This window comes from Haemaphysalis longicornis, unplaced genomic scaffold (genome assembly GCF_048455015.1).
Source record: "Haemaphysalis longicornis isolate Haplotype H1 unplaced genomic scaffold, Haemaphysalis longicornis Haplotype H1 scaffold_11, whole genome shotgun sequence".
Taxonomy (NCBI): domain Eukaryota; kingdom Metazoa; phylum Arthropoda; class Arachnida; order Ixodida; family Ixodidae; genus Haemaphysalis; species Haemaphysalis longicornis.
The window spans coordinates 74,239,771-74,265,818 of record NW_027526214.1 but is presented as its reverse complement, the minus strand read 5'-3'; the positions used below and the strand labels follow the sequence as shown (position 1 = coordinate 74,265,818).

Below are 26,048 nucleotides of genomic sequence, written 5' to 3'. Positions count from 1 at the left end.
CATAGAGACCTAAAATGAACCAAGTTTATAGCTGGGTACCTCGCCAGATGCATTACAGTCTCCTTTAGCTGGTGGAGCTGCTCGTATTTTTTTCTAGCCTGTTTTGCCTCACCAGTTGACCTGCGCTGTGCATTCTGGATGCGTTGCTGTTCTCTGGTGATGCTAGCTTTTGTCGTGTAGTACCCTTGTTCCATTCCAGCCTTCCTCAGGACTTCCATGGTGCTAACACTGCCATTATTAAAGTGTGCCACAGCTTCATTCAAGGCAAACAATAGTGTAGGCAAGCTTACGTAGACCTCTTTGGGAGCCCGCTGCCATCTGAGACCGTTGAAGCACTCATTTGCAGTTTGTGTCTTTCAATGCAGACATTTCATCAGAAGTTCATCTGAACACACAACGTTGTGCACTTTTTTCACTGTGTTAAGCCCGTCGTTTGGAATCCCTCCTTTGTGCACATACTTCCCTTGGCCGAGTGCTTCTACCCTTCTGTACCCACACCAGCTTTCAGGAAAGAGTGGGCACAGGCCGTGTTTCGAGTGCTTGTCTGTAGATCTGCAGTGAAACAGACTGGCTAGTCTTGCCTGGTTTACTGCAGAAATGTTCCCCACATTAGCTGTTATGCCAATGCCATAATAGTTTGTCAGGCGGTCGATGAGGGCATCTGTGAGCTTCCCTTTACCTCCAAGTCAGCGAACTGTCTTCTTGAGATTTCTCAGGAGGCATCCAACGCGCTTTTGGACATGCACAATGCATTCAAGTTCATGGACACTGTTTTTCCGTACATGTCTTTACCGTCGCACAACTCTTAGTATTCCAATCACCATGGTATTGCAGGTATTTCAATCTCCTGGATCTTTTCGACCTTTGAAATATTCGGTATAGACCAACCGTCTCCATAGTGCTGGCACTTCCTTCATGGTTTGCTTGGCAGGAAGTGCGATTGGCCTTCCACTCCTGGTACTCAGCACTTTGTAGGTTCAACTTGATTGTTGTTTTGAAGTACTTGCATGAGCTAGAAAGGGCCTCTACATCAATAACCTAGCCTGTGTCGACTGAAATCACCAATTTACAGCCGTTGAAATACGAAAGTATACTCTTTTGCCATGTTCCATCATCTAAAACGCCACACGCAGCACTCCCCACAACACTACGAACTTCCGCAGCAGCATCAATCATCGATTGGGACGCCACGTCTCTGGCCGCAGCCGAAAGCCTAGACGATATATTGTCGTAGGCCGAGGGACGTGGAAGGGCAGGTATGTTTAACTTTAGAAAATGTTTCCGCACCTGTGCGCCCTTCTCATAGCTGCCTCATCACGTTAATCAGACGAACATTGTTCTCATTGGCATGCGCCACTCTTCTCGATGAATCGAATACGAGCCCGAAGCCACAATCGTACAGAGGGGATTAAAAGAAACGCGAACAGCAGAGCACACAGCCGCCGACGCATGTCGCACCATCTGGTGGCACTGTCAGTAATCTGCGCTCAAGCGTATTCTTTAAAATCGTTTGAGAGTGTGGTGTACTGTTAGGGGAGATCCTTGATAAAGAAGCTACGCGGGACATTTATTTTAAAGCGTCTTGTTATTCTCTGTCGCCAATGACCATCATGTTATCTACTAAATTCGGGAGCCAAGAGCGCAGCACGCTGATTGCAGCTAGGTTGATGCTCTTCAACGATCAACCTACACAGTGGCAACGCAGCGTGAAAAGGTTCCTAAAATAAATGATGGGTGTCGCTTCTCTATCTACCATTTCCCATAAATGTAAGCCACAATATCAGTCGCTCTCGAAGATGTGCGCACGCGCGCAGTTAAACTGATTTTGCAACCAGATGGTGCAGCATGCGTAGGAGGCTGTCCGTTCCGTTGTTCGAAATTCTCTAAATCCCTGCTGTACACACGGCTGCCCAAATAGCGCATATCCTTCGTTTAGAGAGCATATTCTTCAAACTTCAGTGACGTCTTCAAGCATTCACTGCAGGCCAGCGATAAAAACAGATTAAAAAGAATAGAAATGTCATGTACTCTGCTTCCCTGGAGCGTATAATATTCTAGCGGCGCTTCTTAGGCTTTTGCGATGTCCCCAAGCTTCTTGGCAGTCGCCGAAACACCCGCGTCTTCTGTGTTCGAAGACAGCCTCTTCGGCAAACTTGCGCTTCCTGGTTTTGCGTGCTCTGAATTTCGATATGACGATCGGAATGAGGTCTAGATGGCCTAACACACGGTCCTAGTTGCACTAGCAATTAGAAAACCCACGAAACGAAGCCTGACGTAGCCACCGTGGTAAACAAAACAACAGATATTCGGCGAGCAATGCCACGGGCGTCGTTCGCCCCCCTTGTGGCCGTTTCAACAGTTCGAAATATTTACAAACGCAAAACTATGTTTCACTACATCTGCCTTGATAAAAATGAGAAAGTATTTGAAATATTATTAATATGGACGAAAAAAACACTTACTTTTTGAACTGATGTCATGTGGTTTTGGTTTTGGTTTCGGTGTTAGAATTTGAGGGCGTGTTATGAAAAATGTACTGTAACTCCGGATCTAATTATGATAGGAAAATAGTTTTTGTTGCAAAATATTCTTGAAGGTTTGGTCACATAGAAAACATCAAAGCAAAAAATCAATTTTGTTCAAAAAAAGGTTTTTTTTTATGTGGCCTAGCACCTTAAGTGGCTTGCTCCTTCTAATACCTGTGCCCTACACCTCAACGACCGTTCTGACGTAAACACAGTCGTCCAAAAAGACCTATTCCTACCCCAGTTGAGTTTTCAATTCGAATTCACCATCGTTCCACAACATCAGTCAAAATGCTGCTCGCTTGCTTACCAGAATCCGGCACAGACATTTGCCAGAAACTGAACGAGTAGAAAAATAGGAGGTGGCGCAGTTTACGCGAGAAATGGTCCCCACTGGGAACTAGTGCGATAGTTTTGCTAGTGGTAATACAAAATCATTGTAAAAACTACCAGTAAACTACATCAACGTATATCGCCTTTCAAGGCAAACGTTGAAAAATCTCTAGTTTTTTACGGCCGGCTGGAGTGTTTCCCTAAACCGTTTTTTGTATGTGGAGTCGATTTTACTATCTAAATTGTTAGTCATAACAAATATTCGTACGTGTAATGTCGCGTATGTGGTTTTGTCTGGCCTTTTGAGCGGTATCACCACACCTACGCGTGTTATACTTTAGAGCTCATCTTGTCTTTACGTGCTCATTGCAAACGCTAACATTAATATACGAATTGCCGCCATGCTTTCGTCAGATATTTGTGACGATTGCCCGGTATTTGACTTACCCTGGAACAACCAAAAAATCCAGTAATTTATTTACTTTTTATTCATTTCCGAGAACAGATTAGAACCAGTTTAGTAGGAGATAACCACGTGTGTTTGGTGCTGCGTGATAAACCACATTCAAGAATGAATTAGGCGTACGCAATATTTATGAAATGTGTCATCCACATTTACAGCAAGCATTTTTTTTCACTGCTGTTGAACACTAGAACTGACTAAGGAAGTCTTGGACAATTCAAGAGCTTAGAGAAACACAGAGATGAGTATATAAGACTCATTTACCACGTTTTTGGGACGACTGGTTCGAAGGAAAGAGTCTACAAATTCAAACCAATAAGAAATAAACCTAACGGAAGGCTAAGTCAAGCTAAACTGTCCTAGTATATAAACCGCTTCACCTTCTAATAATATTGCCCGTACCTACAGAGTAGGAAAATGATAAATACTATTCTTGACCAAAATACAAAAAAGCATAGTCCTCAAACGATAGCAGCCTGCCGACTACTTCAGTTGGCACTTTATCAACAGAGCTTTAGCTCATGAGCCACATCATCAGCGCCCAGCCACGCTAAAACGCAGTCCAATGTATATCTTCTTCCTGTAATCCACATAGGAAACAGCAGTTTTTAATCATTGAGAAATTTCAACACCCCCAAAGCTTTAAATAAAGACCCGACTCACATGCCATCAGCAAAAAAGTCCTGGAATAAATTGCTTCTGAAATGACCTACTCATTAATTTCACGTCTCGAATTGCACGTTTCCTAAAGATTCGAATGACCTATGGCACGTGTAATTGATAACGGCGGTGATAAATATAATATAATTAACACTGTGCCTACAACTGTGTTGCCCACCTTTTTTAACGACTTAAAAATATATTTTGTCGCGCAACAGATTGTCTAAATAAGAATGAAATACTCTGTATGCACACATGCGGTTCGCAGGGAACGGTCTACCGTTACCAGCCTATTAGCGCTGTAGAGGCATCGGGCTCAAAATATCAGCTGTGGAATATTTTCGTCTGATCCTTTTATCAACTTCATGAGAACATTCGAATGCCTTAGTCACGATATCATAATAACAAAATGTTTCTGTTACGGCATACGCGCCAGACCTCCAAGTGTGTTGGCATGCTGCCTAAATATGATAACTGAACGCGTTTGTATAGGGTATCAAACGTCAGTGTCTCCCCCAGTACGGAGATGTGTATGACAGTGTAGTGCGCTAGGTTCGTTGTCGTGTACCATTTCAAATAAAGATATAGTATACATTTACGTTACTTCACAACCCTTCATACAGGCAGATAACAGCAACCTGCTCTTTACTGCGGGGACTCCGATTTCCCAATACTACAGTGTAACATTACTCGACATACATTATAAAATGGTATACAGAAAGCTCCATCTAACTAAGTCTACTAAAATGAAGTCCGCCCTTCTCAGGCCTAGAATGCAGTGTTGAGCGTATTGCACAAAATATCACCTTGTGACCGGGACAATAAATATGTTGTATGCACCGAGTTCTTGGCATGACACTTTCTTGCAATATAAGTAAGAATATTCATGTATAATGTTTGTGTCGACGGCTGTCTATCGCAGCGGCCTCTTTATCCTGTGTAGAGAATTGATACCGGTGAATGTCAAAATGCAACTGTAGTATGCTCTATTTTGGTCTCAGGTCGGCTGCTGCCGCCTCGTTTAGAATCCAACTTCGACGAAACATCAATAAAAAACTGTACTTCTGAAGGCCGCTTAGGAAGAAATGTAAAGCGTTCGAGACCTATTTCCAAAAGATATTATTATTTCATTTGAACGTACAATATCGAATAGAGCACTGGTCCTTCTTTTTCCGATGTGATTTTAGGGCTTCATACTACTTTTGTTATTCCTACGGCAACACAATTCAGATGGAAACAATAGAGCTCTTGAACCGAGGTTTCGAACCCGCTTTCATAAAAAATACAAAATACAATCGCTAAAACCCAACCTACCTGTGCTGCCTAATAGATATAAAAAAATTATCGTTCCAGCAAGTGTTTACGCAAACAAGTCATTACCTTCCACGTATACCTTTGTTTCTTTGGGTCATAAAATTGTATTGTTTTGATATTGCGTTCCTCTTAGGTGTGCAAGGTTTTGACACTCTCTAGAATTACAAATGATCTGATGAGCGTGCATTGAGATCACAACCCTTAATTAGAAAAGTGAGAATTTGTCGGTGTTTATTTTTGATTGCTTTCAGCAAGATGTAAGCATACATAATTTATATCTGCCGGTCAATTGTGAATAGGTTACATTGTTTGCCTTCTTGCACAAAGGCTTATGGGCCAGGTTAAGCTATCTAGTGCTCTTTTTACCACACTCTACAATCCTGTGTGTATTGCAAATAAAGTTGACATCACTTCGCCCCGTCTTATATAGTTGTTTTCGTATTTTCTATGCCAGCCCCCAGACCGACTTTTATGTACTAACTACAAAATATTTTTTTTAAACTAAAAAAAAACGGAATAAAAACAAACAAAAATTATGATGCCTAAGTAATATCTGTAAAAGAGAGTATGCTTTAAGCTTCAAAAGCTATTCCAGATTTTACCCTTATGAATTGAATCAAGTTACCCGCAATGCATACAGTAACCATGTCAAGAAAACGTTTTTCTTAACATGATTTATCGATCATTCCTTTATTATACCCCAAGTTTGCTTTGTGTGCTATTAAACGCGTTCTATGGGTTACAATGATATTCATTTTTCTGTTATGTTTGCAAGAACATATATCCGTTGCGAAAAGAACTCTAGGAAATACCACAAATTTTACATTTTACTGTCTCAGCGTAAGGATGGATATGCCTTCCTCCAAAACAGATTCCAGTATTTTATTATTTATCAAGGTACGTAGGGTGAAGTATATTGCCCGTAGTTGAGGACAACACAGTTCTCTTCAAGGAACTAAAGTTTATTGCGGTGCGATTGTGTTTGTGCTAAAAACTCAATGATTGCACGAGCGTAGACAATGGAGTAAAACGTAAATTTGGTGACATCTGTCGGGGAATAAAATACTAAAGTGGCGGTCAGGGGAGCATTTATAACTCTTAAGAACTATTTGTGTAACGGCAGATATAAATGGGGAATATTTTTGACTATTTTAGTACAGTAACCATCGGACGAACTAGTGGAACTATCAAAATAAGATAGTCTGTGCGACATACAAAAGAAAAAACAAACAACCCGCAGTTCGCTTCGTAAACCGATATGACAGCCTCATGCGGCCAGTCGCTGCAAAAACCACAGAAAAAAACAAAGCAGAAGGCTTTGTTTGCGCCGACCGAACCGTCTATGTATGCGTCGACCTTATGCTAAATAAAAATTGCTACGGTTTAGCTTTGGTTAACCCTAGTAATAGCAAGTACTTCCCTGCCCTGGCAGGACTCATTGGTGAGTTGTGGTTCAAGTGTGGTTTACCAATGATACACACACAAGTTTTCAATGAATACACTGCATCTCCATCATCTATTTACGACGGATGGGGTTTTGAGCATCGCAGTTGAACGAACGACCAGAGCTGGATGTTAGTCTTCCTCCATAGCATGCTGCTGTGCACTGTACCTGGCCTTTCCTTTGTGGCACGCGCTTACCGCTGCGGCGGCTGCATGCTCGCTTCCTCCGCCACGTGGTGACGCTGGTACCGCCCCCGCCATTTTTTTTCATTTGCCTATCGCTCTCCAGGTGTGTTTCAAGCTTGGCGAGTTTGGAAGACATATTCTTGGATAAAACCAGCGCGAACCCAAATGAAGACAGAGCAAGTGGAACACAAGTATATTCATTGTGCGTGTTAGAGAACATGAGACATCATAAGGTGGACCCCATCATACCATTTTCTTTACATTTTTTGAAGAGCCACGGATTTTTCTCCCCTTGACATTTTATTGATGCACCATGAACAAACAACGTATGAACAACCGGACTCGTTAAAGTATGTTCACACTACCGGCAGAAAACCTATACCGCAATGTACGGGCGTAAAAAACGGAATTTCAATAAGTTCGGTTGGGTGAGACGTGAAATTACGTCAAGCTCTTAAGTTATTACTATAGTAGCACAACAGTCTGTACCCGGTCTTACACATAGCAGAAAGAGTAATCTAGTGTGCCAGCCAAGCAAGCGTGCCTCTTCATCTCGAAGAGATTGCATATTTTCGTGGAACTTGACCTAAGCCGATGTCCAACTAGTTGGCTTCTCCCAGTGGCTTTTGTATATTTTTTTGCTCATGTACAGTCTTTTATTGTTTTGTGTTAAGTATTTTTATTCACACTTGTTGATATTGAACTCTACTTTCTAGACCAGCATCTGTCTGTACGTTCCACTTTCTTTGTCCCACAGACTCACTGGGATAAATTCCCCATGTACAAACGATCTGCTTTTTTTACACTACGTTGGCATCCGATCTTGACCAAGCAGTAGGCATTCCAATACGCGTTAAACATCATACGGCATTCGTTCTGGATCTTGTGTTCTACACCAAAAGCTTCTGTAATGTCCAAACACCGGTAGAAAATGGGCTTTGTGATCACTTACTTGTTCTTTTCACATATTTTGTAATATATCTATCTGACCAGATGCCCTTAAAGCCAAATGGTTAAAGAAAATACTAGAGGTAATGATGAATTGATCCTGGAGGATCTTATTCGGGGATGTGACAAGTTTTCTAGCAATAATGTTAGGTATCTCTAAAAGTCTGAGTGTATTTGCGTCTTTGTCTGACAAATATTATTTCAGACAAAACCAAAACATCTAAAATCAAAAACCTCTTAATATACAGGGATATCATTCGTTTAAATCGCAAAGTTAGGCCAATGACAAGGCGACAACAAAAAAGGCAGCATCTCAACTTGGTTGGATAATGGCGCGAGTGGGGCGCGAGTGACATCCGATTTGCTCCCCGACGGTCATTTGATTTGAGCAGTGAGTAGCACCTTGAATATTTACTAAATAAAACTGCAACTAACGGTTCAAATTAAATTTAGCTGGATTTCCGCGTGATGGTGGTGTGCGCACAGATTTATTTATTTATTTATTCGGGTACCTACATTCGCCCGAGGGCATTACAGTAGGGGGCATTCACACAAGGCATAAAGAATTGCGCTTAACAGTTTCAAATGCTACAGTCGGAAAAAGTTAACAAAGAAGTAATTAAAATGTACAAGCAAACAACAATATGAAAACAAATAGGCATAAGCACCACAGTTAGCAATTGCACGATATGTGGTGAGGACTGCTACCAAGGCATGAAAGAGGACATAAAAAGTCACAAAACATGGCTTAAAACAGGGCATATACAAGACAGATGTTTAAAACATTGCAAGAAGGGTACAGCACAAACGCACTACTATTCACTGAGTAAATGCTGGGTTAACCATTCAAAAAAATTATCGTCGCTTATCATCCCCACGACATGTTGCGGAAGGTGATTTCAATGCTCGATGGAACGTGGAAAGAAAGAATTCATAAAAATTGAGGTACGCTCAGCTACTTCTCTTATCTTAAATTGGTGGTCTCGCCGAGTAGATACGTAGTTTGGTGGTTGTAAATATAGATTTCTGATAACGGCATTGCGCTGAAGGTATACATCGCAAAGGAAACAAATGCGAAAACGTGTCGGCCAGCCAAGCGAGCTCTATATTTGAGTAATACTTGTAGGTTACTGGTAAATATGAGTTACAAATCGAGCAGCACGATTCTGAATTCATTCTAGGCGGTCGATAAGGTTTTGTGTGTGGGGATCCCACACAATGCATGCGTACTCGAGTATGGTCCGAATATTTGACAAGTATAGCCGTTCCTTTACTTCCTGAGGTGCGTGTCTAAAATTTCTACGAATGAAGTTAAGAGTTGACGAGGCTTTAAAATACATGGCTTCAATGTGACGGTTCCAGGTTAGATCAGCTGAAAATATTACTCCTAAATATTTACATTCGTTTTTTGTGGAATGGGCACGTTATTCAAACTGTATTTAGCTGGGAGAGGCATCTGTTTTCTAGAAAATCGAATGTGCTGGCATTTACTGATATTCAAGGGCATACACCATGTGCAGCACCATGAATGAATTTGGTCGATATCTGATTGTGGCGCCAATTTATCCGAATGGTCATTAACCTCTCTGTATAAAACGCAGTCATCTGCATAAACTCTGATTTTTGACTGAATGCCCTTGCCTATATCATTAATAAATATCAGAAATAACAATGGCCCCAGCACTGACACCCGAGGAACACCAGAAGAAACAGATTTTATGGCTGATTTGGTTCCATTGACAACACCTTTTTGATAGCGTCCATTGATGTAGCAGTGGAGCCATTAAAGAATATTTTCGGGTAATACCAGAAAAGACCGTTTCTGCATAAGAAGTGCAAGAGAAACCTTATCAAACGCTTTTTGAAAGTCCAGTAATACACAATAAGTTTCACGGCCACGGTCGTAAGATTTCAACACGTCATGGGAAAATTCGATCAGCTGAGTGGAGCAAGAATGCTCTACCATAAAGCCGTGCTGATAATCTACAAAAAAGTAGTATTTTGAAGGTGACGAAAAATGCTCGAATACAATACGTGCTCCAAAATGTTGCAGCATACGCTTGTCAACGAAATCGGTCTATAGTTTGATACGGAGTTAGGTGGGCCACTTTTGTGCAACGGGACAGTGTTACCAATTTTACATTCTTGTGGAAGAATAGAATACGTTAAAGATAAGTTATATAACAACACAAGATACATAGTCAGAACGGGGCACAAGACCTAAGTACAATATTTAGGATACCATCTGGGCCCGGAGCAGCGTTAGTTTTCAGGATCTGAAGAAGCTTGAGGACCCCGCAACTGTCTACTATAATGTTGGGCATGCTATCATATGAATGGCATGAGTAGCCAGGCATATCCTGGGGAACAGCCTTAGAAAAAACAGACTCAAAGTAATTATTTAAAGAGTTAGCCTTGTCTGCATCAGCAGAAACGGAAACTTCATCGTACGTTAGCAATAGAATGCTGGTATTATCTTTACGATTAGATTTAACAAATTCCCGAAACTCTTTGGGATTATGTTTTATTTTTGAACCAAGAGAGAGGAAAAACTCTTTCTTGGAAGTTTCGATCTTAAGCTTTATTTTAATATTCACCTGCTCTAGGGCAGCGTGAATACCTACTTCCTTCGGCGTATGGTACTTCTTAAATATGCGTTTTCTGTTATTTATTAGAGTTTGTATTTCCTTTGTGAACCACGGTTAATTTTTCCTTTGTTTAGCTGAAAGTATTTTAAACGGGATATGTAGGTCGATAATAGTTAAGAGTTTATGTTTGAGCACTGACCACAGATCATCTATATTGGACGAGGCGCTAAGGGATTCAAATGTTTCAAAGTATTCCTCTAAGGCCAGCGATATGCTACCAAAGTTGCACCTCACCAAAGTTGCACCTCATACGTACAAACTATGCGAGCCGTCATGCATTCGTGGTCACTAATACCAGGTATGGTTAACACGTCTCGTATTTAATCCGGTGAATTTGCAAAGAAAAGTTCTAGAGTGTTGGTTGTGGAAGGAGTGATACGGGTGGGGTTTTCAACAAACTAAAAGAGGCCATGACTGATAAATAAATCACCGAAAGCTTTCGAAAGGGCTGACTGAGAAGAAAACAAAGGCATTTCATTTCGCCAACAAACATATGGCATGTTAAAGTCGCCAACAAAATGTTACTTTATGCAAGATGTTGGAAAGTTCAACAATAGGTTCATTGCTTCTGTCACAGGCTGGGCCATAAAAGATGACAACTGAAAGATATAATCCAGAAGAGAGCATGACCTTACGCCATACCGTCTCGCAGTTTATATTGCCAATATCGAGAAACAGGCTGGGTATATGCTTATTCACAAGTATGAACACCACCACCATGAGCGTTTCTGCCCTGACGGTAAGCAACGTAGTTATCAGGAAAAACCTCAGAACTTGAAACTGTATCATCAAGCCACGATTGTGATCCAATAACCACATCTGGATTAATTGATGGTAACAGTGCAGCCAGCTCATCTGATTTATTTTTTATACTGCGGCAATTGACAAGTACAACATTAATACCAGATGATTGTGAATTAACACAGGAACTCGTACGGCTAGCAGTCGGAGGCTAACAGTCGGACGAAGAGGCTTCACCCGTTTTACTTTTTAACTGAACGATACCATCGCACGCTGGGTCATAAACGTACACGCTTTCGCCGATGATAAGCTTGTCGTGACGTAATTTGTACTTTAGAGGCTGCTGTTTTCCAAATTCAAGGATCCTTTTTTGCACCATTTGCACCGACCGAGACACATCTTGTCGAACAGAAAATCTGTTCCTTTCAGCTTTGCACCATGCCGGTAACACCGCATCTCTTTCGGGCGGTCTTTGTTATGCTGCAAGGCGCCAATCCTCTGAGCTTGATCAATGTTAATCTGGTCGATGGTAATTTCAAGTTTTTTAGAGCAGAAAGCAATATTATGCTCTTTGGACTGCTTCAATGTTTCAGCCCGATCATCCGAGAAACCAAAAAAAAGAAGATTGTTACGGCGTAACCTGTTCTCCACGTCTTCCGTACGTCTTCGTAATTCATTTATCTCATATATCTGTGGCTGCAGCATGTCTGCATCGGGCGGAAGTCTACTCTTCTCTAACGAGGCCACCCCGGCGGAAAGGTCCTGTATCGCCTCTTGAGTTCTCGCCTCTCTGTGTTAAATATTAGCTAATTTAGCCAAAATTTTTTTCTGTCCAGATTCATCCCTGTTAATGGGCTGTATAACCGCGGAGACGTCAAACGTATCTGTCTGAGTACAGGACTCAGAGACGGGCCCGGGGTTTGATTCAACGTCTTCCGACAGCTCCAAAAGCAAATGTGAAAGTACAGCATGGTAGTAAGCAACCACTACATGCACTAAAATTCAATGCAAATTGTCTTTCAAGTCAAGGTGGAACGAAACCGCAAAGAGAAATCGATTTGACGTTCTTAGACAGCAGCAATCAAGGTAACTAACCAGCAGCAAGAGCAGTGATCAGTACATTGCGCAGTGAATGGTGCCGTGTCCCGTTGGTTCCAGCTCTGGTAGGCGTTTATATACTTATTCGGCTGTCCCTGGTTTCCAGGCTAGAAGAGCCGTACTAGCCACATAGGGTGCGCAGGAGGAGGCGCCGAATGAGGCCCCGAGCAACGCCGGGAAGACGGGTAGTGCGCTTGCGTCCACTTGAAGTTCGCTTATCGTACATTCGATAAGATAGTTGTCTGAACATGAAGGCCAGGCACACAAAAGGACCTGCAGCAAGAACACTGATGAGAACATTGCGCAGTGAACGGTGCCGTGTTGGACGGACGCGGACGGACAATAAAAGGCCCTAAGGTACTCAGAACCGTTACAGGCTAGCGAGTAAGTCATTTGACTCTCGGGTACTAACTCACCAAAATAACCCAATGGGTAATACGACTGGTACCACCTCTGTCTGGTCTATCAGACACAGGCTCGAACCCTGCCTGTACCGCTTCCTGTCTGGCTTTTCGCAATTTTAAATGCTATGAGCATGGATACGGACGTACATTGTGCGGTCCTAAGGTACTCCGCACCAAAAAGTGCCCTACTTCAGAACTTTAACAATGTACTGGCAAAATAAATACGTGCCGTCAAACACCACTTATTCCGGGTGACCTTGCCGCACTTTTTAAAACCAAGGTATAAAATTTCTGGCGGGAGCTTCAGGTCAACAAAGAGAAATAAGTAGGCTGTAGAACAGTGAAAAGCCGGGATAGTTGGAAATGGTTCATGACTGGAGCTGAACACAAAAAGCTGGACCAGGGAAGAGAGTACACACCATCCAATCACCTGTGTTAAAGTAGGAACTAACGTTATCCGAGATTCGAAGCAAATCGCGACTGAATTTGATCGTTATTTTCATTCGGTGCTTTCTGACGCGGTCTGTGCGACAATAAAATGATAACTCTGTCGTGGTTGATCGGGGTAAATACTTTGGAAAGCGTGTTTTCTATGCCTTTTAAAAATCATCGCGCGGTCCAAAAACTGTCCGGAACGCTTTTTAAGTGGGTATGCCGAGTTCCTCGCGTGCTTTCTAGTTGTAATTTTTTTATTATCTCATTCCAAAGGTAGTGTGCCGAAGGAATGTCGCATCGCTGGGGTGATCGCAGTGTTTAGGAAACAACGTATTGCCATTCTAATAAATTAGATGCCCATATCACTAATTTTATTGTGTTGTAAACTCCTGAAACACAACTTATCAAACTGCATATTCAACTTTTTAAAAGTTAGAAACATCACATCACAATTCCAGGACACGCTCCGTGAAAGATTTTCTACCACTACACAGCTAATTGCTTCCGTCCATTTCTTATCTGCTGTTCTTGATGCATCAGGCCAAATAAACGTAGTCTCTTTAGATTTCAGTAAAGCTTTCGGTAGAATTTCTAAATCAATGTCATATTTAGCCTTATTTTCTGGGTTTTCCGTCCACTATTGTTTACTAGTTAAAATCCTATTAACACTCCCGCATGAGCTTTGTCAATATGAGGGAAACTCATTCACAATGTCTTCCTGTAAACACCGGGGTACCGCAAGGCAGTGTCCTCTGACTGCTACTTCTCTTGATTTTAATATGGAATAAACAAACTGTGCTAACAAAGGCGTTCCGCTTAGATTATTCGAGGACGACGTCTTGTTTTCCAGCAAAATTAATTCTCTAAAAAATCAGCAAGTTCTAAATGACAGTTTTGAAGCAATAGGTAAACGGTGCGACTGTTGCAATTTGTATCTTTGCGCCGAAACAAACCGTAGTCATGCGTATTACCAACCAAAACCAAACGTATCATTACCACTACACAAGTAATGGCCATACTATGTCTCAAATCTCCATTTGAAAATACGTTGGGGTATGATAAATAGCAATTTTTCTTGGTCTGCACACATCGTAAAGTACGCGCGTCAGCTCGGAGAACACTGGGTTTGCTGCAACTGAAACGCACACCTTCCAACATAAACTCCTTGTTATAACCAAGTAATACGAATACGTTTACAATACGTATCCGCATTTTGGGGCCTCTATACATAACAGGCTTTTATAATCCTAAAAAATAATAATACGCGGTTCGTTCTATATACAATTGATATCACCCTCTTGACAACACAATCAATATAAAGGAAATTTAAGCACCCCTACGTCTAGAATCTCGAAGAAAATAACCATGCGGAAATTTAGTTTTCATTTAGCAGGAGGGAGTTTACGACTTCATGCATAGTCAAACTCAATTCGTTATCATCTCTTCCCATAAGGCAATATCATTGCGCTAAGTCTACGGCTGTATCAGTGTACATTACCCATTTTCGTGTTCAATTTTCCCGGAGTATACCCGACTTGGATAAACTCCCCCCTGAAATTCTTTAAATAGTATGTTGAAATGCCTAAATAAATGTTGAATTTCCAAAAACAATTCTTTAACATGGTCTAAATAGGTCTGTACTGCCTTGTTTCCACAATTTTTACCCGCTAGAAATTCCACAACTGGCCTTAACCCAATGTAAAACCACCCCTCCTGCTTACGTCCGTTTTTGACGCAGAGTTTTGGCTAATTAAATTAACATTTCTACCTAAATTTTATAACCTGCAGGAAGCATCCGCAGTATACCCGTTCAGCGCCGTACTTCTCTGTCATTTTTGGTGGTATATACTAAAATGTATCCAAAGTATTTATGCTGATAAATTTGTCCTACTGTTCCTTTGCATTTGCGGAATGTGAAGCCCTTAGCGAGGCGTTTTTCATTAATTCCAATATATAGATATTTATTTTCAGCTCCACGGTTCCACCAGCATTTTTGCAGGTGTTCTGCAGAGTCACATGGCAAGAGTACGTTGTTCAGAAAGCTTAATTTCATACATTTTCTCTATTAGGCGGCATTCTCACGTTTCTTGAGAAACGCTTTCTGAATACTACCTGCACACATGTTGTGAATACATTCGGCAAGATCACAACTCTTTGTGGTACGCCCTTGCCGACCGATAAACTGTGTATGCTTGTGAAGGGGTATCCTCCCCTCCCATTTGTTATGAATGTCGTCTAAAAGACTCAGATATGTCTGTTCTATTGCTTGATATTGTCACTATTTCCCCCATGAATTGTGTGCGCTCAGTCAAACGCTTTTTATAGACTTTATAAGGCAAATAAAGGGTTCAGTTTACTCTGCTCATGGATGAGTTCCTCTTTTTCATACACATCTTGTATCTGGGTATTTTATATTTCGGTAGTCACTTACGTGGTAAAATATTACCTTGGTGTGCAGCTCGCTTACAACCAAGAGTCGTCTGATAGATTTGTTTGGTAAAGTCTTGAAAACCTCTGGTCCAGTGAAACATAATAAAATTAGCGGTTTATTGCGTTTTGGTCCCTTTTGGGGTCCTTAAGCAGCCAGGAAAAAGTGCAGCAAAAATTGTAGTACAATATACGCTCTTTAAAATAATCCAAGCTTATGCGGTCATTATCTGCAGCTTTGCCTCTTCTGATGCTCTTCCCAGCCATTCCTGCTTACGTCGCCAGGCTTGGGAGAAGATTAAAGAGCACGTAAGTGGCAGAAGATGAGCATGCAAGGACAGATATGAAGACTTGGTCTCGTGGGACGAAAGGTCAAGACTGGGATCGTCATCTCGCTCCACTCTTCGCCGCCAGTGGCCGTCGCTTGACAGGTGCACGACGGGAGCTGACAGGCGATCGAGGTCCCGTTCAAAACACCGACCTGGAGACTCCAGACACGAGACCCGGGACGATTTGAGATCTCTCTCCAGATCCAGGTTCCGACCAACCGCGGATGCTGAGAGCGACAGAAGACACATGAGGGCCCAAGCTTCCGGGACTCTACAGGTGAGGTGGTCTCAAGTTGTCCTTCTCACAACTCAACCCTGTAAACCCCTATGTGCGGAATGCAATAAACTGCAGGCGCAACTAAAAGCCCTTAAGAAATAATTGCAATCCTTGAAGCTTCAATCGCTCCGGTTGCCTCACAGGCTAAACCACCCCCCCCCCCCTCCACAAAAAAGCATAGGAGCGGAGAGGCGGTGCAAGATAGACGACAAGAACACGTAGAATGACATGGCACGACGTAATGAGACGCCAGAGATGCAGACAACAGGGGTAGAGGAGAAGCTGGCTGACAAGATAAATGAAATGGTGCAAACCATGGCGGATGGGATCGCTGAACACCAACATTTCATCGACCTTGCGTTAAGCAGACGAGACACACTGGAAAGCCAAAACGGATGAGTGGCGTGAACTTCACGTAAGGAGAAGCCATGTCTTCGTCCGTCCTGGCAAGATACGCATGACAACGCAGACTTCACTCGACCTATTTATGGATAGCCGCATGGGGAGGTATGAGCAAAAATAGCCGCCACTTCCAAGAAGCGAATGGTGATGAGATGGGCGGAGCTAAAACGCTCAACGGTAAAATCGTGAACCGTTCGGCCACACATCCTATAGAGATTCGACACGTTGTTATAACTCTTCTTGACGGCTTGCACTATCTGAATGAGTGAAGGACATAAGGCGCGTTCATAGTCATGCTCGCGTATCAGTTTGTAGCGCAGTGGGAACAGCGCCACGTACCTCCCGTCGCGGCCAGGGAGTCGTGGGATTGAAACCGGGCGCCGCCACGTGAATGGCACTCGAGAAGTTGTTATGGGTCTTCTTGACGGAGCGCCCCTTCTTAATGAGTGAAGGAGATAAGGCGCGTTCGTAGCAATGCTCGCGTCTTGGTTTGCAGCTGAGTGGAAGGAGCGCCACGTACATCCCGTCGCGGCCAGAGTCGTGGGTTCGAAACCTGGCGCCGGCGCGTCAAAACCCCTACTCCTCGCTTGCAAAGCTTGAGACTTCCCATCGCTGCGTTGAATAGCCCGTCGACGACGTCTATGCTTGTGGTGATCATGTAGGGCCGGTTCGGGACGATTAGAATCTCTGTGGCTTAGCTGGCAAATTTGGTGTTTGACATATAGCCACCTTGGCAGTCGCCTTCTTCAGAACGTCTTGTGTCGCGTACCCCCGGCACGTGTCTTGAGCTCGCAGACGACGAAGAACCTGTTCTTCTTTGTCACCGCCTTGATGATGATCATGATAATGTCCTCAAAGATTTCGGCACATACTCACAAGGGCAGAATCCCCAGGGCTAAATCGGGTGTTGAAATACCTGGAAAATTAAAAATACTAAATTATTTACGGAAAGAAGCTGTAAAAGGAAACTTAGTTGTGAATAAAACCAGAATTACCCGTTATTCAGCACTGTTTAGTAATTCATACGACCTGAAGCAGAAAGAAAATTTTGAATGCAGTTAAAGATATATCCCTTTTTGCAAACCCCAAATTTGATGCGCCAGTAGATAATATAACAAGAATCGATAAAGTCAACCCCAAACGCTCAATCGGGTCCTTCAAAAGGGTGGGTAGCAACGAACGCATTGAACGTTTTGATCTCTTCGTCCAATTTTGGGCTGGCCAATCCCTACGGGCATCATCCTGCCACAATCATCATCAGCGTTACGCACACTTAGCAACAAGGGACGGGACAGAGTTCAAGCAAGAGGAGCTTCGCCCTTAAGTATGGCAATGGAACGGAGAAGCATCAAATGAAAACATGGGGCACTCCCAAAATATATTGAGTCTTGCACAAACAAACCGGACGTTATCGTACTGCAAGACGTCAATTCGTGTAGCACACTTTCGGGCCACGTCACACACGAGGACCTGGAACGAAGTGGTACTACCAGCCTTGTAAGCAAGAGAGTAACTGCAGTGCAACCCACGCTAAGGCAATGCGGAACGGAAGGAACTCTTACAGAGCTGATACCTCGTAAACCTGGGCAAAGAAACCGCAATTTATTCTTAACGTGTACTGCAGGCCAAAGAGCAAGCTGTCATAACTCCGCAGTCTGTTACAGCAAGCAGTACAGATGACTGACGCATGTACCTTGCTATTTTAGGCGACTTCAACGCAGCTCACCCGGTATGGTGATACAGCTACCAGAATAGGCGAGTAAAAGAAATCATGACTTCAATTGTAGAGCACGAGCTCACCCTCCTCACTGACGACTGCACGTACCAGACTGGGCAACATTGTGTCCAGAGACGCCGGCGCGGATCACACATTTGTGCGAAACCTCTCTTAAGCCTCGTCGGAAAACAAAGGGGAATACTTAGGTAGTCACCACGCAGTTATAGTTACCGGAGGCGAAGGGGAGGAATACAGAGTACAGACTGGTGTACCCCGAATCGAAGACTGGACAAAGAGCTGGTAGCATCGGGCGGCCCAATCTCCCTCAGCAATCAAAAACATTAAAAATTGGGTTTCATCAATTCGAAATCATATTAAATCGGCAACGCTAGAAACCCTGACTACGGTTCAGACACCAAGTTTATAGCCCAAGTTTTTTTCCAAGCGGGAGGCCCACCGCAGCCTCATCGGGAGGTGTAAGCGGCAACGCCACAACTCCAACCTAAAAAAAGAATAGACGCACCCTCTTAGCAGGCCTCAAGATACGCAGCGGAGCCCTGTAATATAACTGGCTCTGGTTGTGCGACGGGTTGCGGGGGACCCTAAGCGCATCCAAAAGGCAAAAGCGTGACTTCAAAGATAATTCAGACCATTATACTCAAGTTTAAAGGATCGCAAGAGGATCTGTTCGCAAACTGCAGGAGAAATACCTGCCCACGCTACCTTCTTACGCTGCCCCTGATTACACGGGACATCCGAACCCGCAGTTAGGTGCGCCCATTACCACGGCTGAGGTGAACACATCGCTTCATAAATCCGGCGAAATACCATGCCAGGTCAGGAACAAATCACAAAAAAAAAGCTTTGGCTAACATCGATGAAGACAATATCGCAGCCCTTACGCGCGACTACAATGGCGGCTGGGAGTGCGGAACTGTACCACTCGAATGGAAATCCACTGAGGTCTGCTTAATAAATAAACCAAACGGGGACCCCAGTATCGAAAACCTGCGGTAAACATCGCTCACATGGTGTATCGGGAAGCTGCTCGAACACGCCGTGCACAACCGGTTGCAAAGCATCCTCGAAGACACGAAGCAATTGTCCCCAACCATGTACGGATTTCGACGGCATCTGTCGATGCAAGATGTATTGCTGCAACTGAAGGAGGACACCATAGATCGCGCCAACAGACACACAACTAATGCTATACTAGCACTTGACTTAAAAGGCGCCTTTCACAACGTTACTCACGAAGCCATACTGACTACTTTCAATGAACTGGGATGTTGAACTCGCACGTAAACTTATTACAGAGACATTTTCTCCGTACGTCAAGCCACCGTCAAGATTGGAGACTTTCAAACAAAACCCATTCCCATCAGCGGACGCGGCACGGCCAAAGGAGCGGTTTTGTCCCACCTCGTTTTCACTATTGCCTCATCGGCCTGCTTTGACATCTGGCGTCAATCCCCCACTTACACCATTGTCTTTACGCCGACCATATCATGGTGTGGACCTGTGTGGGGTCGGTTGGGGAGATGCAGAACCGCATCCAAACAGCGGCTGATAAGGTGAATAAATATACCAAGAATTAGGCTCTCCTGCGCAGCTGAAAATTCGGAACTGCTCCTAGTGCACTGTAAAAGTGGTAGGCGAGCCGATGCGCCTTCAATACAAATCATGTCGGACGGTGCCACCATTACCTCATCTCTACAAATCTAAATTCTAGGCCTAATTTTTCAAGGAGATTGCGCAAACACCACGATGATTAGAAATTCGGAAAGCACGAGTAAACAGATTGCTCACAAGCTTTGTGGGATCACTGTCAAAGGAAGAAGCATGAAGGAGGCTGACAAATTTCGATATGTCCAGGCATTTTTTGTCTCAGTGTTCACCTAAGTGACGCCATATGCATTACTAACGAAGACTGAGGAGAACAAGTTTGATACGCTCTTGCGAGAGGTGTACAAACAAGCGCTGGGTTTCCCATCCTACACCTCCAACGACTGTCTCATCGAGTTTGGGCTTCACAACACAGTGGACGAGCTGATTGAGGGCCACATGCTCCATCACCACTACCGGCTATTAAGGACGGATGCGGGCAGGCCCTTCTACTGAGACTGCGCATGAACATCCCTGATCGCCCTCTAGAATCAACAGAAAATATCCCTGGTGAACTACGCCGTAACATCACAGTGAGCACCTTGCCAAGAAACATGCACCCGCAGTTCCACGAAGGACGCCGAGAGGGGACAGTTAGAGCCCTGGAGAAAAATTATGGCTCCAACAAAAAAGTTTTTTACACGGACGTCGCAGAATATACAAGACGCGGAGTCATGCTGGTGACAGCAACGAAAATAGACTACCACGTCACAAGCCCCACTCACACGAATGTAACCACGCTACAGGCCGAAGAGGTACCTATAGCACTGGCGATAGCGCAAACACCTGCGGAAGTATTCATCACAGATTCTCAGTCAGCGTGTGGGAGGTACCTCCAAGACCGCATCTCACACACCCCAATAAAGATCTTGATCCAGAACCCTCCAAAGAAAAGGGTATTGGTTGCCTGGACACCAGCTCACACTTGTCTCTGTGGCAATGTCTTTGGCCACAAGACTGCTGGAGGCTTAACCAACCGAGGGGCGCGAGAGAGTTGGCTAGAGACGGCAATACCCTTGACATCATTCCGAGAGCTCACGCAATACTACAAGCTAGCCCCGCTTACGCTTCCTCCTGCACACCCCTCTCTCAGCAAGAAAGAGGAGCGCTAGTGGCGTCTTCTGCAAACGAACACCTCTCCCTTGCCTACTAAGCTCCACTTTATCTGGCCTACGCAATACGACCAGCCCTGTCGATTCTGCAAAGCACCCAGCACTCTCTGCCTTATGGTGTGGGAGTGCCAGCTCTACCCCTCACTTGTCGGGATTTCTAACCCCTAGATTGAGCAGTGGGAAGGACAACTGGCCATCTCGAGCGCCGAAGAACAGCGTAGGCTGATTCACCGGGCTGAGACAGCTGGACGCTCCAAGGGGGTGCTAAACTTGAGAATCCGACCACTTTCCTCATTTTATTTATTAAATTTTCCTGTCTTTCTCTGAGGCTATATCCATTCCAGCGTTCGCGAGTTTGCCTGAATTGTAGCTAAGATTCTCTCTCTGGAAAGGGTTCGGCGTAAAATTTGACAGATTGAAGTAACGAAGGCTTCTTTTCAGATCCGAACATTCTTAGCTATTTAGATTGCATCACCGGCCTTACCGCCACCGCGGTAGGGTGCTTTCCACAATTGGGGGAGTGAGGGCCGAGAGTTGAGTCAGTCCGTCCTAGAAAGTAAAAGCAACTACCGCACCATGGTGGCCAGTTCCTTCTGTGGAGAGAAAGTGCTGTTTGGGTACCATACAGCCTTATTTGAATGGTTTTACCCATCTAGTTATGCCTATTTATGTATCTCAGATTGCGTTTACATTAGAACCCGGCAAATAATAATACCGGCCCTAGGGGTGGCTCAAGGTTCAGCAATTGTGAAAGAATGCAGGAAAGGGTGTCAGAATGTGCGGATTGCCTTTTGTACTCCCGTGATTTTTTTAGAGTTCACCGGAACACATGTCACGTTTGGGTACTGCTGCCATTTAGAAGGCGATGCTTGACCCTCAAAGGTATATTGTTCGGTGGAACATAATCTATTCTCACCGCCAGTAGGCAGAGGTCTGGTTCTGTGGTTCATGTGATTCATCATGTGTTTCACTTTCATAAATGTGCACTGTTTTATCGTTGTGCTGTCTTAATGCTCCGCGCTGTTTGCTTGGCCTTGTGTCGCTGCGACATTCCGGCAGTGTGGCCTTTTTCTGTTGACGTTACGTAGGTGCTCTCGTGTCGCGAGATGTTTTGACCTCGCTAAAAATTACCCATTTTCAAAAATTTATAAGAAGCATTCTGTGCAAATAACTTCAGCGACTGAAAGTATGTAAAATTTGCTAATAATTTTACTCCCTTTTTCAGGTGTCAGCTGAATGTATGGTAAGGTAGCCTTGACCAGCTCAGAGAGATGGGCACAGGAGCGCCGTTGGCATGTTTAACATAGTGCCCATTTATTGCACACTCGGAAAACTATAAACCAAGGCACTGAATAACTAAAATGCACACAAACAATAAGCCCTCACATCCCTACCTAATTATTTCAAAGTACAATTCAAATCAAACTCCCAAAACCCTCTGCAACAAAGTTCTACTCAATAATTTAAAATCTAATCAGTATATCAAGTTTTAGTTGAAGTCTTTCCTACAACAGCTCCTTAGTTGTGTCCTACAACTATGTCTCTAATGGACTGGTTTATGCTACTGTCTTCGACGCTGACGTGTTGCAGCCGTTTCGTGGCCGCGACTCGGTGGTAGCCATCCTCATTTCGCTTTGCTGCCGGCGTTCGAGGTGCATGGCCTCTCCTTGGACGGCGTGGGCTCCGCACGTTCTAAGGTTGTCTGGGTGGCTAGCCCCTGATAGCCGCTGCTACTGGAGGTGCCAGGTAGGCTCATCACGAACGTAGCCTTTCGGGACGTCGAAGCGCAGGTCGGCGGAGGGTAGACGTTGAGTGCTTGTGCCCGACCAATGCCACGGATGCCAGAAAGACATAGGTTCGTTGTGCACCTAGGACCACGGTGCCGATGAGAAGTAGCCTACTCCCAACCAGGTTCGGATGGCATGGTCGATGGCCTGGCCGCGTCCCCTTGACACGTTCCTTGAAGTTCACGTACTCCTGCCGCCTCCGAGGTTTCTTGCTCTCGTTTTCTTGGCTCCCCATTTCTCTTTGTGCGCCCTGCTTTTACCTTCTCTGGGATCACCCATGAATCACTCTCACTGGCTTTTTGCCTTTTCCAATGTCCATATGTGTTCATCACACCGCTGGTCTAACCACTGGTCTAACAATTGGTTTAATTGGCTGACCTGCCCGCTGCCGTATTTGACAATGATGTCTCGGGGTTTAGGCGCTGGCGTTCTCTCATTGATGCGCTCGTCACAGTTACTTCAATGGCAGTTCCATTGTTCTTTCTTTTGGGGGTTTTTGAAGCATCCCTTCTCAGTGGTGCCCTGACCCTTGACAATTACCTCTTCCGCTCCAAATGTTTTTTTCTAAAAAAACATCTTTATCTTGTCCGCCGATGTCCTCTCGTTACACAACCATTGCTCACTTCTCATGAGGCAAGTGTTCAGAACCTCTGCTCGCATCTTTGGACGCACTTTCCACTTCAAACTTCACTTCACCTATATTTTTTCCACACTTGCTGTATTTCATATGTTGACAGAACACACGCACTTGGTTAAAACAACGATCCCCTCCTATATCCAACACCTCAATTTCTCAAATCCCGACATGCCGAAGCTCTTTTCAAACACTCCACTTCAATCAACAGTTCAATGATAATTTAATTGCCAGCATGCATTCCACATTCCAACTATACAATGTTTTACCTCTGCGTTCTCCTCAATCGGAACTTTGCCAACACAACTTGTACATTGTCAGTTCATGCACTTACACCATCCTACTTATGTAGTCTGCTCTACATAATCAAAATCAAACACTTCAATAAATGTCACGTTTGACAATAATATTTGTTTCAGTCCTCACACCACCACTAACCTATTCACATCTCAACATTGCATTTTCACTATACAATATTTTTGCTGTACACGAATACACAACTCATTCGTCCCTGTTATAGGTCTGATTACTGTCCACTTCAACTCCATAACTTAAACCAGCTTTATCTTTACTTTTTTTTCACTTTAAAGCAAACACAACACTCATCCATATTGTCTTTACCATAGTTTAGTGGTTGAAGGCGACTTTTGTTTTGCTACGCCCAAGCCAACTACATGACAACAATGCCTCATTATGTTTGTTGTTTAAGCTAGGCCGCCTTTGTATCTCACCGGCGATTTCCCCCGTAGCGACAACCCTCCGACATTCTCTGCACGCTCTCACACATCACCGCACGTCAGTGCGTATACACGACTAACGAATTCCCAAGCAATTTTGGCACCTGTCCCCCGTGATCCCTGATGTCCATGTCTAGTAATACCATGTCCTGGGCTTAAAACGCACCCTCGGAGGCCTTTGGTAATACTATCTGATCCACCTTTCTGCTCCCGCAAAACGTGCAATGGCGAACCAGTACTCGATCCAATATCTTAAACTTGTATACCATGGGGTTGCACGTTTGTCTAACCTCGTCACCAAGCTTTCGATAGCACTCTTCCGTGAGGCACTTTTTGCTGGTGTGCTTCTTAGCCTTCAGTTGCCCTCAACCCTCGCGATAATAGGCCCTCTACTGCAGTGTTCCGTCTGTCCTCTGCAGGTGTCACGCTTGCGTGCACTGCTGCAATTAGTCTCACTTTTCAAAAGCGCTGTTTAATAGGCAGGCTGGGTACCCGCCCGGCCCCTCGCTTTTCGCTCAACTTAAACCTGCACCTCCAATTGTAATCTGGATCATCGGCATTCGTTGCACCAAGCATATTTCCTAAGATAACATGCAGCGGATTCTTCACACTTCGCTTTTATTCTTCCAGAATAGTAAGATGTGAACACTTTGATTCTTGCCTCAGCAAGCGACGTCTTAGTGTTATCCGCCATTATAATAACTGCCTTATTTCCAGTTATATCCGGGTCTCTGACCAAGCTCCTCCCGACGATCGCCGCCGCTGAAACGCCTTCTCTTAACACTAACAGGCGTCGGCCGCTCATCTCCCCTTATACGAGAGGCATTTTCGCTTCAACATCACCGCACAGACTGCGCGTCTACCCCAGCTTCTACCTGGCCCTCCTCGCCTTTCTGCTTTGTGCGCTTTGGGGAACTCCCACTGGTGCATACCACGCAAGCCACCTTGTCTCAGTTTCGCGACCAGCAGTCCTTTGTGCTGTGTCCTTTCTTACTGTAGGTTTGACATTGAGGTGTCGGGAAGCCCCGACGGGGTTCCACCCTGCACTCTGTGGCCTTATGCCTTACCCGACCACAAAGAAATCACTTCTGGGTGCTCCAAACACCGCCCCTCGAGTTTTTTGTCTCTGACCATCTATTACCTTGACCGGTTCCTAATTCAGTTTCGCTACGTTCTTGAGGCCCTCAGCCTCCATGAACCTGTACGCAAGCTCCACGGTGTCCGCCAGCCCTCTCCGTTTCCATTTTTCAGGAACACCGTGAGCTCGCAGTTGCAGCGCTGGTAGAATTGCTCAGCAATCATGAGCTCCACAAGGCCTTGGAACGATTTGTCCATTCTGGAATGCTCTATCCATCTGTCAAAATAGTTGGATATGCGCGCGATGAACTGCTTGGCTGTCTGAGCGTCTTCCGGTTTGTAAAATAAAAACTCTGCGTGGAAGCCCTCGGTGGAAAGGCGGAACGTCTGTATTAAGGCTACTTTCAACTTACCACAGTCCTTCGACTCATCCGCTATCATCCTACCCAATACACTCACTGCTTTGCGAAACAAGCACATGCTGATGACTGTGGCCCACTGGCTTCTTTTCCACCCCTGCCCTACGGCTCTCTTTTAAAGCCGTGCAAACAGGCTTCGAAACCGTCATGCTTTTCATCAGACAGGACAATCACTTTCCTAGGGAATTAGCTCCCTGAGCATAGCGTCAGCTCTCCATACGAGTTAGTACCCAGCTATATTGGAGAACTCAGTTCACTTGTGTCTGC

General features: G+C 44.3%; 1 pseudogene; it reads right to left on the bottom strand.

Moving 5' to 3' along the window:
- Nucleotides 1–9: 9 nt before the first annotated feature.
- On the bottom strand, nt 10–25,803 carry LOC144160687 (uncharacterized; annotated as a pseudogene).
- Nucleotides 25,804–26,048: the final 245 nt, after the last annotated feature.